Source organism: Hemiscyllium ocellatum, chromosome 19, assembly GCF_020745735.1.
Source record: "Hemiscyllium ocellatum isolate sHemOce1 chromosome 19, sHemOce1.pat.X.cur, whole genome shotgun sequence".
NCBI classification, from domain to species: Eukaryota; Metazoa; Chordata; class Chondrichthyes; order Orectolobiformes; family Hemiscylliidae; genus Hemiscyllium; species Hemiscyllium ocellatum.
This window is the reverse complement of record NC_083419.1, coordinates 56504778-56517074: the sequence shown is the minus strand read 5'-3', so window position 1 is coordinate 56517074 and position 12297 is coordinate 56504778. Positions and strand designations below refer to the sequence as shown.

General features: G+C 40.1%; 1 protein-coding gene across 6 annotated transcripts in view; it reads left to right on the top strand.

Moving 5' to 3' along the window:
• The window catches only part of LOC132824986 (ataxin-7-like protein 1), a 243594-nt gene that overhangs the window by 98894 nt on the left and 132403 nt on the right, over positions 1-12297 (top strand). The window contains exon 1 of one of the 6 annotated variants that reach the window (XM_060839939.1): positions 9839-10038. The exons of the other annotated variants lie outside the window; for them this stretch is intronic. The gene's annotated coding sequence lies outside the window, so the exon portion shown is untranslated. Of the gene's footprint in view, positions 1-9838; positions 10039-12297 lie in introns of those variants that run through there. 6 annotated transcript variants of the gene reach the window in all.

Genomic DNA, 12297 nt, shown 5'->3' with positions numbered 1-12297 from the left:
CTAAATGGTCGTCTTCTGACATTTGATATATTTGGCCTGTCTCATTCCCAAGAATCAGGTCTGGCAATATCCACTTTCAAGTTAGACTGTAAACGTATTGCTATAAAAAAAATTTTCCTAGATACACTCGAAGAACTTTACCCTTCTCAGCTCTTTAAACTACTATTATCCAGTCTGTATTTGGATAAATCAAATCTCCTAAACGATTCTTGTATTTCTCTCTCTAGTTGCCTTGCAAATTTGTTCCTGTATATCCATACTGTTAGGTTGTGACCTCTAGACTACAATGAGCAATTTAGTTGCGTCCGTTTTTGTTCCTTAGCTCCAGCCAAATATATTGTCTCTAACTCCTCTAGAACATCCTTTCTCTCCAGCACTTAAAATATTTTCATTCATCAATACTCATTTCCTTCCATGCCTATGTTTACCGAACACCTTGCATCCAGAAATATTTAATATCCACCCTGACTTTCGATGATCCAGGACTTTGTTACAGCCACAATATTGTATTTCTGCGTGGCTATCTGTGGCTCCAACTTCCCAATCTCATTTACCATACTCCCGTGCATTCATGTAGCCAAATAGTAATCCTAACAAACATGTGAGAGCAGCTATCTGTGAAACATTGAACATCATGGAGATGCGTATGATTGGGGGTGAATTCAAAGCACGAGGGATGAAACTGGAGTTAGAATCCATGTGGGATGAGTCTGAACTGGAGACAGTCACTGAGGAACGTGACGTGGCTGTGGAATCATAATCAAATACCGGGAGTGACAATGAAATTAAAATTGGTGGACAAGAAAAAAGATTGGAATGGAAATCCCGTTGGACAGAGGAGCAGAACTTCTTCAAGGTGAACATGCCTAGAAGAGATGTGGTAGTGAGTTAAATACTAAATAAAAACTAAGAGGTGTGGATGCTGTATATCAGAAATGGAAGCTCTTGTCAAAAAAGGAATCATATGTCAGACATGGACAGTTGGGACCAAGTGAATCCCTAGGGGAGTGTAAGGGCAGTAGGAATATAACTCAAGGGAAATCAGGAGGGCATAAAGGGGACGTAAGATAGCTTTGGCAGATAGGGTGAAAGAGAATCCATAGAGATTCTACAAATGCATTAAGGACAAAAGAATAACCAGGGATAGAATAGGGTCCCTTAAAGATCAACAAGGCCACTTATGTGTGGAACCGCAAGAGAACAGTGGGATACTAAATGAATATTTTGCATCACGTGTTTACTGTGTAGAAGAATATAGACAGGTGAGAACTTGCATAAATAAATAGCAGTATTTTGAAAAGCATCCATATTACAAAGACAGAGGTGCTGCACACCTTGAAAGAAGTGGATAAATTCCAGGACCTGATCAGGTGTACTCCAGAACTTTTGTGGGAAACTAGCGAGGTGATCGCTGGGCCCCTTGCTGAGATATTTGTTATTATCATCGATAGTCACAGGTGAGCTGCTGGAAGACTGGAGGTTGGCTGATGTGGTACCATTATTTAAGAAAGGTGGTAAGGAAATGCCAGGGAACTATAGACTGGTGAGTCGGAGGTCAGTGGTGGGTAACTTTTTGGTGGGGATTATGATACAGGATTTACATGTATTTGGAAAGGCAAGGACTGATTAGGGATAGTCGACATGGCTTTGTGCATCTGGACTCACTCACTTGATTAGGTTTTTTGAAGAAGTGAAGAAGAACATTAAAGGCAGAGCAGTGGATGTTGTCTATATGGACTTCAGGAAGGCATTCAACAAGGTTCTGCATGGTAGACTGGTTAGCAAGGTTAGATCACATGAAATATAGGGAGAGCTAGCCATTTGGAATCAAAATTGGCTCGAAAGTAGGAGACGGAGGGTAGTTATGGAGGGTTGTTTTACAGATTGAAGGTCTGTGACCAGTGGTGTACCACAAGAATCGATGCTGGGTCCATTCTTTTTTTTTTGTCATATATATCAATTATTTAGATGTGAATATAGGAGGTATTGCAGTTGACACCAGTATTGGTGGTGCAATGGACAGCGAAAAAGGTTACCTCGGAGTGCACTGAGCTGCCAGAGGAGGTGGTGGAGGCTGGTACAATTACAACATTTAAAAGGTTTCTGGATAGGTATATGAGTAGGAAGAGTTTAGAGGTATGTGGGCCAAATGCTAGCAGGTGGGGCGAGATTAAGTTAGGGTATCTGGTTGCATGGATGAGTTGGACGGAAGGATCTGTTTTCATGCTACATGTCCCTAAGACTCTATCAATCTAGATGCAGTTTCAATGAAGGCACTGAAGAGGGAGTTGAATTATTATTTGCAAAGGAAGAAGTTGGAGGAGTGGAATAGGGTATGTTGCTCCGTCAAAGTCTCAGCACAAATTTAACTGATTTTATAGCCTCTTTCTGAAATAAAAGCAGAAAGTACTGGAGAAGTCAGCAGTTTTGTCCGCATTTGTGGAGAGAAAAACAAAGTCAATGTTTCATGTTTGATATGACTCTCCTTCAGAACTGAAGGTGGAGCCAGTTCTGAAGAAATGTCAAATCGGACTTGAAAGGTTACCTTTGTCCCTTCGGACATGCTACCAGACATACTGAGTTTCTTCAGTACTTTCTGTTGTTGTTACAGATTTTCAGCATTTAGTCATAGAGATGTACAGCATGGAAACAGACCCTTCGGTCCAACTCGTTCATGCCAACCAGTTACCCTAACCTAATATAGTCCAATTTGCCAGCACTTGGCCCATATCTCTCTACACCTTTCCTATTCATAAACCCATCCAGATGCCTTTTAAATGCTATAATTATACCAGCCTCCATCACTTCCTCTGGCAGCTCATTGCGTACACGCACTGACCTCTGCGCGAAAAAGTTGCCCCTTACGTGTCTCTTATATATTTCCCCTCTCGCCCTAAACCTATGCCCTCTATCTGGACTCCCACACCCCAGGGAAAAGACCTTGTCTATTTATCCTATCCATGCCTCTCATGGTTTTATAAACCTTTATAAGGTCACCCCTCAGCCTTTGACGCTCCAGGGAAAACAGCCCCAGCCTGTTCACTCTTTCCCTAAAGCTCCAATCCTCCAAACGCGGCAACATCCTTGTAAATCTTTTCTGAACCCTTTCAAATTTCTCAATTGCAGTACATTGACTTTGATTTGGCCTCCTGTGTTGCAATCATTCTGAGAAATTTGGTGGGCCAATAATTGTTATTTCTATTTTAATGGAAAGGTTTGATTATTGATTCCCATCCATCTCTTGCAGAACTCTGCCTATGAACCTTCAGCAGACCTGTCTCCAGAACTCCTAGTAAATTTCTGGCCCCTCCAGATGTGGGTTTTTAAAAAATTGTTGGTTCTAGCAGGTAGCTGATGAAGAACGCAATCTTCACTTTGGCATTAGTTATGTTTTGAAAAAGAAGTGTGAGTAGTTAAACAGAGAGAGGTGGGCACACAGAATTGTTGAGGCTATCACAAATTATGATTAGGGGAGTAGAAATTAACTGTGAAAATCTCTTGACTGCATGGGATTGTGAGGGCGGCATGGTGGCTCAGTGGTTAGCACTGCTGCCTCACAGCACCAGCATCCCAGGTTCAATTCCAGCCTTGGGTGATTCTCTATGTGGAGTTTGCACATTCTCCCTGTGTCTGTGTGGGTTTCCTCCCACAGTCCAAAGATATGCAGGTCAGGTGATTTGGCCATGCTAAATTGTCCATAGTGTTAGGTGCATTAGTCAGAGGGAAATGGGTCTGGGTGAATTACTCTTCGGAGCGTCGGTGTGGACTTGTTGGGCTGAAGGGCCTGTTTCCACACTGTGGGGAATTAATCTAATCTAATATTGGCGATGAGTTGAAGTTTTGGTAAACAAAATAAATGATAGTAAAATGAAGTGTATGCAGGTTAGTTTGATCTTAAAGTCGGATAAAAGGTTGGCACAACATTGGGGTCTGAAGGACCTGTACTGTGCTGTATTGTTCTATGTTCTGTATGCTCTAAAAAGGTAAGATATTGAAATTATAAGCAAATGTTTAAGTTTCCAAAAGTATGGACCTTCTTCAACAATTGAAGAAGAAGCAAATGTCGATTATTAGGGACAAAATAAAACAGAGCTATAATTTCAGTGACACAAATGGGGGAAAAAAAAGGATCTGGGCTACAGCAGTGGGGGAACTAATTAGTAGGTATCAAATGTTGGTTAGTAAAGGTAAAAAGACCCTGGAGTTTTATGAGAGCCCACTGTGGCACGATGAGTTCAAATTCCACTCAAAACAATGAGCTAAAAATCTTAACTCTGGTGAAATCATCAAAGAAATACTTGAACTTGTCAGTTCAGATTTAACTAAACAGACCGAACCAGGAACATTTGATTTTTTTTCTTAAAATTTGTCTCCCCGTGGCTTATCCCTTCCTGTCCTGAAAACCGTGAATCATTGAACATTCCAGAACAAAAATAGATCATTCAGTGTGCCAGGGATCTTCTCCACACAAGCCACCTCGTCTGATCCCACCTCCCTGTTTGCTTTTCGTAGCCTGCAATATTTCTTTCTTTAACACCTGTATCAAAAATTATGTTAAAAGAATTGATCAACTACTTTGTTATGATTTGTGGTTGAGAATTCTGGTCATCACTGTAACCTTTTATCTATTACCTCATTTTGAACATCTTGCCAGTTAGTTGAAACAATCTATCATTGTTTATCTTATAATTTATGTGGAATTTTGCATTGATGCTCTGAAGTTATGAAAAGCCAAAAGTCCACATATTTGTGACAGATTGTTTGCCATAGAGTGGAATAGATTTAAAGTGTGAATATTACATTAATTTTAAAACACAGTGAAACAGATTATAGGAAAATGTCAGTGATATCACATAAAATGCCTTCCATTAGGACCAGGGGACACAGAATTAAGATTTTGGGCAGGAAGTGCAGAGGATTGGCAAGGAAGAACATTTTATGCAGCAAGTAGTAATAACTTGGAAATGGAAATAATCAATAATTTTAAAAGTGTCCTGGATGGGCACTTAGAAACAAAGTGGCAGGGATACACATTTGAATGAAGGAATGGAACTGACTGGATTGTTTTGCAGAGCTGGCATGGATTCAAGGGGTCAAATGGCCATCATCGACGATGACTATAATCTTGAATATATTTTGTGGTTACCTCTTATTCTTTGGAGCTTTATTTTTTTAAAAAAATAAGTACAACTTCACATCTGTCCTAACTTCTGTCCTAACTATTATCCTTAACAGTACTTGGCAACTGCTTTGATTACTTAGGTTTAGATTAGATTACTTACAGTGTGGAAACAGGCCCTTCGGCCCAACAAGTCCACACCGACCCACCGAAGCGCAACCCACCCATAACCCTACATTTACCCCTTACCTAACACTACAGGCAATTTAGCATGGCCAATTCACCTGACCCGCACATCTTTGGACTGTGGGAGGAAACTGAAGCACCCGGAGGAAACCCATGTAGACACGGGGAGAATGTGCAAACTCCACACAGTCAGTCGCCTGAGGCGGGAATTGAACCGGGTCTCTGGTGCTGTGAGGCAGCAGTGCTAACCACTGTGCCGCCCACTAATCTTTGGTTAGATTAAAGAAGGATATTAGATGATTTGTTAGACATGTTTTAAATAAAAAAACCAGAAAATAATGCTGTATTACTCTGACTCTAAAAGTACAGACTATTTCCACTTACTGAGGGCCATAAAGTGCAAGAAAAAAAATTAAACGTAAATTCTCAATGATTACTTCACATCAGTGCTCACTGGTAATGTGAACAGCCACATTTAGAATACTGTGTATGGTTCTGGTCGCCACATTACTAAAAGGATGTGGATGCACTGGAGAGGATGAAGAGAAGGTTTGCAAGGATGTTGCCTTGTATGGAAGATGGTAGCTATGAAAAAGAGAGTTTGAATATGTTAGGATTGTTTTCATTAGAAGAAAATAAATTGTCGGGGGACCTGATTGGGGTCTACAGAATCATGAAGGGTATAGACAGGGTGGATAGAGAGAAGTTTTTTCGCAGGTTGAGGGATTCAATAACGCAATGTCATGCATTCAAAGTGAGGGGTGAAAAATTTAAGGGGAGAGCCACGTGGAAAGTACTTTCACAGGGTGCTAGGTGCTTGGAACACATTGCCAGCAGAGGTATTAGAAGCAGGCACGGTAGATTCATTTAAGATGTGTTTAGACAGATGCATGAGTAGGTGGGGAGAAGCTTAGCAATTGAGTGATAGGTTTAGACAGTGGATTTGGACGGGCTCAGGCTTGGAGGGCTGAAGGACCTGTCCCTGGGTTGTAAATTTTCTTTGTTCTAAAGCGTTTAGGACAGAGTGCAGCAGAAACTATACATGGTACAGTGTATACCATGGAATGCTTTTCCAAAGTGAGTAATTGAAACAAATTGTAAAAGAATTGGTTAGGTACATGCTTGAGGGAAGGATATATGTGAACTGAGTGGATCCACGAAATTTAGACTGTTGCTTTTGTGGATGGTAGATGGAGACTGATAAGCAGCTCATTTCTGTGTTGTAAAATTGGTGTACCTGTGACTCTTTCTCATTGCTTTTATATCAGACCTTTTATAGGATTTTCAAAAATGTACACACAAAAATGTGCAGCCGAACTAAGGTGTTGTGACATATTATATAATACTAATAGCAAAAATTCTATTTATATAGCCCCTTTAATAGAATGATAAATCCCAAGAGGCTTGACTGGAAAATTATGAAGCCAAACTTAACACCAAGATACATAAAATTATCTTTGGGTGGATAGGCCAAAGTTTTTTCAAAGATGTAGATTTTGAGGATTGTATTAACGGAGAAAAGAGGGAAAGGCGGAGAGATTATTTTTCTTCATTTTTGAGCATTAGAAGTTAAGGGGTAACTGTATAGGGGTTTATAAAACCATGAGCATGAATAGGGTGGATAGCCAATGACTCTTTTTTATCCCTGAGTAGGGGGGTCCAAAACTAGAGGGCATAGGTTTAAGATGAGAGGGGAAAGATTTAAAAGGGACCTAAGATCTGGTGCTTGTGGAATGAGCTGCCAGAGGTGGTGGAGGAGGCTGGTACAATTACAACATTTAAAAGACATCTGGAAGGGTACAGGAATAAGAAAGATTTAGAGGGGTTTTGACAAAATTGTGGCAAATGGGACTAGATCAGTTTAGGATATCTGGTTGGTATGGAGGAGTTGGATCGAAGGCTCTGTTTTCCTGCTGTATAACTCTTATTTTTTTTTCTAATTGACCTATTCAGAGATATTATTACGCACCTTTGGAGCAAGTAGACCTTGAACCCAGCTCTCCTGGTTCAGAGGTAGGGACTCAACCACTGCACCTCAAGAACCAGGCATGGAGGATATTTTTAAAAAGCCCAGAAGTGCTGTCTTGCACAGCAGAGTGAGTTTCCCATCTCCAAAATCATTGTGACTATTTGTTTCTATTACTTTTTTAAACACTAACAGCCGCCAATAAAACACCCATGTAGCCAATTATATATTTTTAAAGGCAAAATTTTTTAAGGTCAATGCAAACTATCAAAAATGAGTGGGGAAGTAGGAAGAGAGGGAAGAGACATTGCATGTTCCCTGTCCAAGGATACCGGGAGGCAGAGAGGTTTGGAAATTGTGAAAATGCTTGAATTCAATCATTATTGGTGGAGCAATTAAATTGTTGATACAGAATTAGATGAGTTCAGCTATGGCAGAGGGCTACAGGACTGGAGAAGATTACAGAGAAATCAAAGGCAGGTCATGGAAGGATCTGGAAACTGGGATGAGAAGTTAATAATTCCCTCCTTGCTTTTGTGTTCTGCTGTGGTTTAGTTTTTCGAGAGTGTTAAATCTCCGGTATTTTGCTTAAGTAGTTGTTCCTTAAGTTTTTGAACAGTAATAAGTGTCTGACAGCCACTTAACCTTCGGGTGGATTATATCCAAACCCAGTTCTGTCCTTTGCCTGACATATACAAGCATGCTTGGATAGCTGATAGCAGCAAGAATTTCTCTGCCTGAGTTTTTATTTCCCCAACACTCTGCATGCAAATGTAGATAAACCTAACAAATAAAAAGGAAACATTTTAGTTGCTGTAGTATCTTTTTGAACTAACAGGATTTACAAAATACTTCATAGCCAATGAAGTACTTCTGAAGTGTGGCCCCTGTTGCAATGGCAGCCATTATTAACACAATTAAAAATCGCACAACAACAGGTTATAATCAAGCAGGTTTATTTGAAAGTACTAGCTTTCAGAGCTGTACTGTACTTTCAAATAAACCTGTTGGACTGTAACCTGATGTGCGATTTTTAACTTTGTCCACGCCAGTCCAACATCGACACCTCCACATCATTGTTAACATAGTTAGTTCTCATTAAGAGCAACTGAGGTGAACAGATAATATTGCCTGAGGGATGAGCAAGCGTCAGGAATAACTCTCTGGATGCTCTTTGAAATAATATCGTGAGATCTTATGAGTCCATGTGAGAGGGCAAATAGGGCCTTAGTTTAACATGACATCCAAAATATGGCACTTCTGTTAGTACAGCTTTTCTGTAGTTAGTTCTGCACTTGTGTCTTAGGCTGGATTAGTGCTTTAGAAGCTGGATTAGGGTTTGAAAATGACAACTTTTTGAATCAGAGGTGTGAGTGTTACCACTGAGTCACAGCTGGCTGGTCGATTGTTGTAATCCTGTAGCCATTTCAGAGGGAAGCATTCGCAAGATGTTGGCACATAATCCAAAGGCTATTTTAAGTGAGCCAAATGTAATGGTTGTACCCAGTGTGCATGTGATGTAGACACTGCTCTGAGAAGCATTTTGTTAGCAGCAAGCGAAAACTAAACAGGAGGAGCAGAAATTGGTAGATGCGGAAATATCCTTTTTAGTTTATTTTGAGCAAGAACCCTGGATTTTTCTTTATAGAAGCTTGCATGAAATGACTTTCAGTAGAATTGCGTGAGAGTTAAAAGCTTCCACAATGAATTTTACTTATTGTTCATTTCACCTGCAGCATTAAGCATGTCGCAGTTGGCAGGTAGGAATGTTGTAATACAGGAAGTGTGTACTACAGGCTGGAGTATTCTGAAACTGAGATGCAAATAAGTAATTTAAGGTTTATTGCAGTACCAAGAAGGCCACTGCAAGTGAATAAGGAGTGTTGCATGATTAATGCGTTATTTTACTGTATAATATTGTTTTTCATTTTTCAAACATCTAAAGCTTTTGCAGTGATTACAAAAACGGTCTTTAAGTCAATTACGTATGCTCTTATTAAAACAGACTGATGTTGATTATTTATATTGGAGAGTATGATGAAATTGGAAAGCTTTTAGTTTGTTTTGTAAGAAAATCTTTCATTGACAAATCGCACGTTTAGCTTTTGAGTTAGAGATATTCTGTTCTTGGCAAAACAAAATATGTTGACTCAGGCATTATTGTATTTTTTTGCTGCTGGCACAGTGTTGATTTGTAAGAGAGGTGGTATTGCACAAGGCTCCTGGTTTCTGGTGGTTAGGGTTAGCTTTAGCTTTCCTGCACTCGACAGCTGTGTTAAAATCAAATCAGTTGGACCTCGAGGGTCACTCTGGGGAGACTTCATCTGGTGTTTGTGTTTTCAAATTTCTCTTGTGACCCAGCGGTTGGATAAATGGCTGGTAAACAGTGGGGAAATGCTGCTCAGGATTCTGCGCTTGCTGATCTTGGCAGAGGTTCAAGTTTTTGCTCTGAACTCACGGTGTCCGATTGGCAGGACCTGAAACTTTTTTTTTGCGCTGTTTTTACAAGTGCCTGTCAAACCGACCATTTTGCACAGGCTCAGTGCTGACATTTCCTGTCTTGGATTATCACCACTCCGAGTTAAAGACGACGCTACTTTGTGCAGCCCTTGCCCTCCCACCCCCACGGTGGCTCTTTTACCGAAAAGATTTGCAGCTGGGTTTTGCTCGCTGTCTCCATGGCAATGTGAAGTGTTCCAAGTTCTGAAAAAGTCCAGCATGTTTACAAAAATTGTGCCATCAGTTTAGCCTGACTCCCCATTCCTCAGTAAGTGGATTTCTGCTCTGCAATAGATCCTTGTGCAGTTCTGCTCTGAGCAGTCAGATACATAGGCAGTTCTATTTGTTTAATTCCGTAGCAGCGTTGAGTGTGTGTGTGTGTGTGTGTGAGAGAGAGAAAGAGAGATGTGTGTAGTTTTGTGCACATTGTAGATTACTGCTGATCGAGTCTTTGAGGAATGTCGGCCGACTTGGTGTACGCAGCAATTTATTTTCTGGCGCTGTCTCTCTCCCTCCCCCTCTACATTTCTCGAATTTGTTTACTTGGTTCCTGCCTCTTCCTCTTCCTCTTCCTCTCTTTTTGTGATGTGGAATAAAAACAGAAAGTACTAACACCATGAATATCATTGGGAATGATGATGTCGGCCTCTTCTTGTCGGGGTTCAACAAGTGGGCGGTGTGCACAGTTCTGTATGCAACAGAGTTGTTTGGACTCTGGTTAATGACCCATTTATCTCTCGCCTTCTGCTGCCTCCTGTGTAGCAGTACCTTCTATTTTGAGCCCTCAAATGGAAGTCAGTGCAGTGCTTATCACCATATTTTTTTCTCCATCACTATGATTTTAATTGTTAATTGTCTTCATGAAAAAAAAGTACTCTTTTGTCTATGCGATAGTGTGGTCACTGACTTTGGGCACAGTTGGCATGACAGTGTGTTTTGATGCAGTGGTTGAAAAGTGCTGCTCTGTTTAACACATCATGCTGTCAGAAGTATAATTTACTGCAGCCAGTAACTGGTTGTTTCACATATGGTAAAACTGAAAGAATTAATGGAAAGGTTACTCTGACACATTGGCTCTTCTTAATGGAAACAGAAATGTGTGCCAAGCTTAGTTGGAAATGGTCTTTGGGTTAATTTTTTAAGAACATTGACTCTCCAGTGAGAAACCAAGGCAACTGTAAACCAGGAATCAATTCTGAGCAGTCCTATTCCTTCACTATGATAATCGCATATTGGCTGAAAATAAGGATTGCAGCATTTCCCAGTGTGCAGTTGTACATACAATATGTAGAAAAATTATTGATAATAAGATGAGAATATCACTTTGTTAGGACAATAGATGTGGCAATAATATATTCCTTTAAAATAATGACAAGGTAAAATATGGGATAAAATTTCTTGTCCACCCAGAAGGTAGAGATCACAATCTTTTTTTAAAATTCATTCAGGGGATTTAGGCTTTGCTGTCGCCCAGCATTTATCGTCCATCCCTAATTGCCCTTAAGGAGCTGGTAGTGAGCTGCCTTCTTGAAACCCTACAATCTGTTTGGTGTAGGTAGATCTACAGTACCTGTGGGAGGGAGTTCCAGGATTTTTGGACCAGTACCAATGAAGGAACAGTGATGTATTTCCAAGTATGGATGGTGGGTAACTTAGAGGGAAACTTGAAGTTGGTGTTCTCAAGCATTTGCTTCTCTTGTCCTTCTCCAGGGCTGGAATGAGGTCAGAAACCTTTAGTCTTCTGACAACCTGAAATTAATATCTGTAAGCAGGTTGTTTGTGTACAAGTGCAGTATGATAATTTCCATTATCTTGCTGATGATTAAGATTTAGAATGATGGAATGTCAATTGGTCAAATTCAATTTGTCCTGCTTTGTAGGTACATGTATTTTTTAATTGATCAATTCATAGGCTTAATTCTTTAGCAGATGAGATGAATGCAGGGCCTTCTGGCTCAGAGGTAGGGATGCTACCATTGTGTAGCAAGTGTTTGTTGTCCTAATTTCGAGACATTCCTTTCTGGGCAATTTTCCACAATGTTAGGGAGATTCTAGTATTGTAGACATTGGCACAGCTTGGCTAAGGACATGACCAGTCCTGGAGCTGAAGTCTTCAGTACAGTAGTCCAAATGTGTTTACATATGACCTTTGCTATATACAGTGCCTTCACCTGTTTTTTGGTATTAAGTGGACGAGTAGAATTGGCTGAAGAACAGTACTTTTAATGCTGGGGACCTCAGAGACCTTGAACAGGATCATCCATTCAACATTTCTGATTGACCTTGATTATAAATGTTTTAACTTTGTCTTTGCATTGATATGTTCTTCCCTCATTGAGGAATAGGATATTTAGTGATATAAAGTCATGTCAGGAAACCAAAGTAGAGGGCAAGAGACTTTAAGAAAAGAAAGAAAGTTTTATTTTAATTTTGTGAAGTCTTCAACAATAGTTTAAAAAAAAGAACTGAAGGAATGGAAGCGTGACCTTGGAAAAAGTAAGATTTTAGTACCAGATATTTTTGGGCA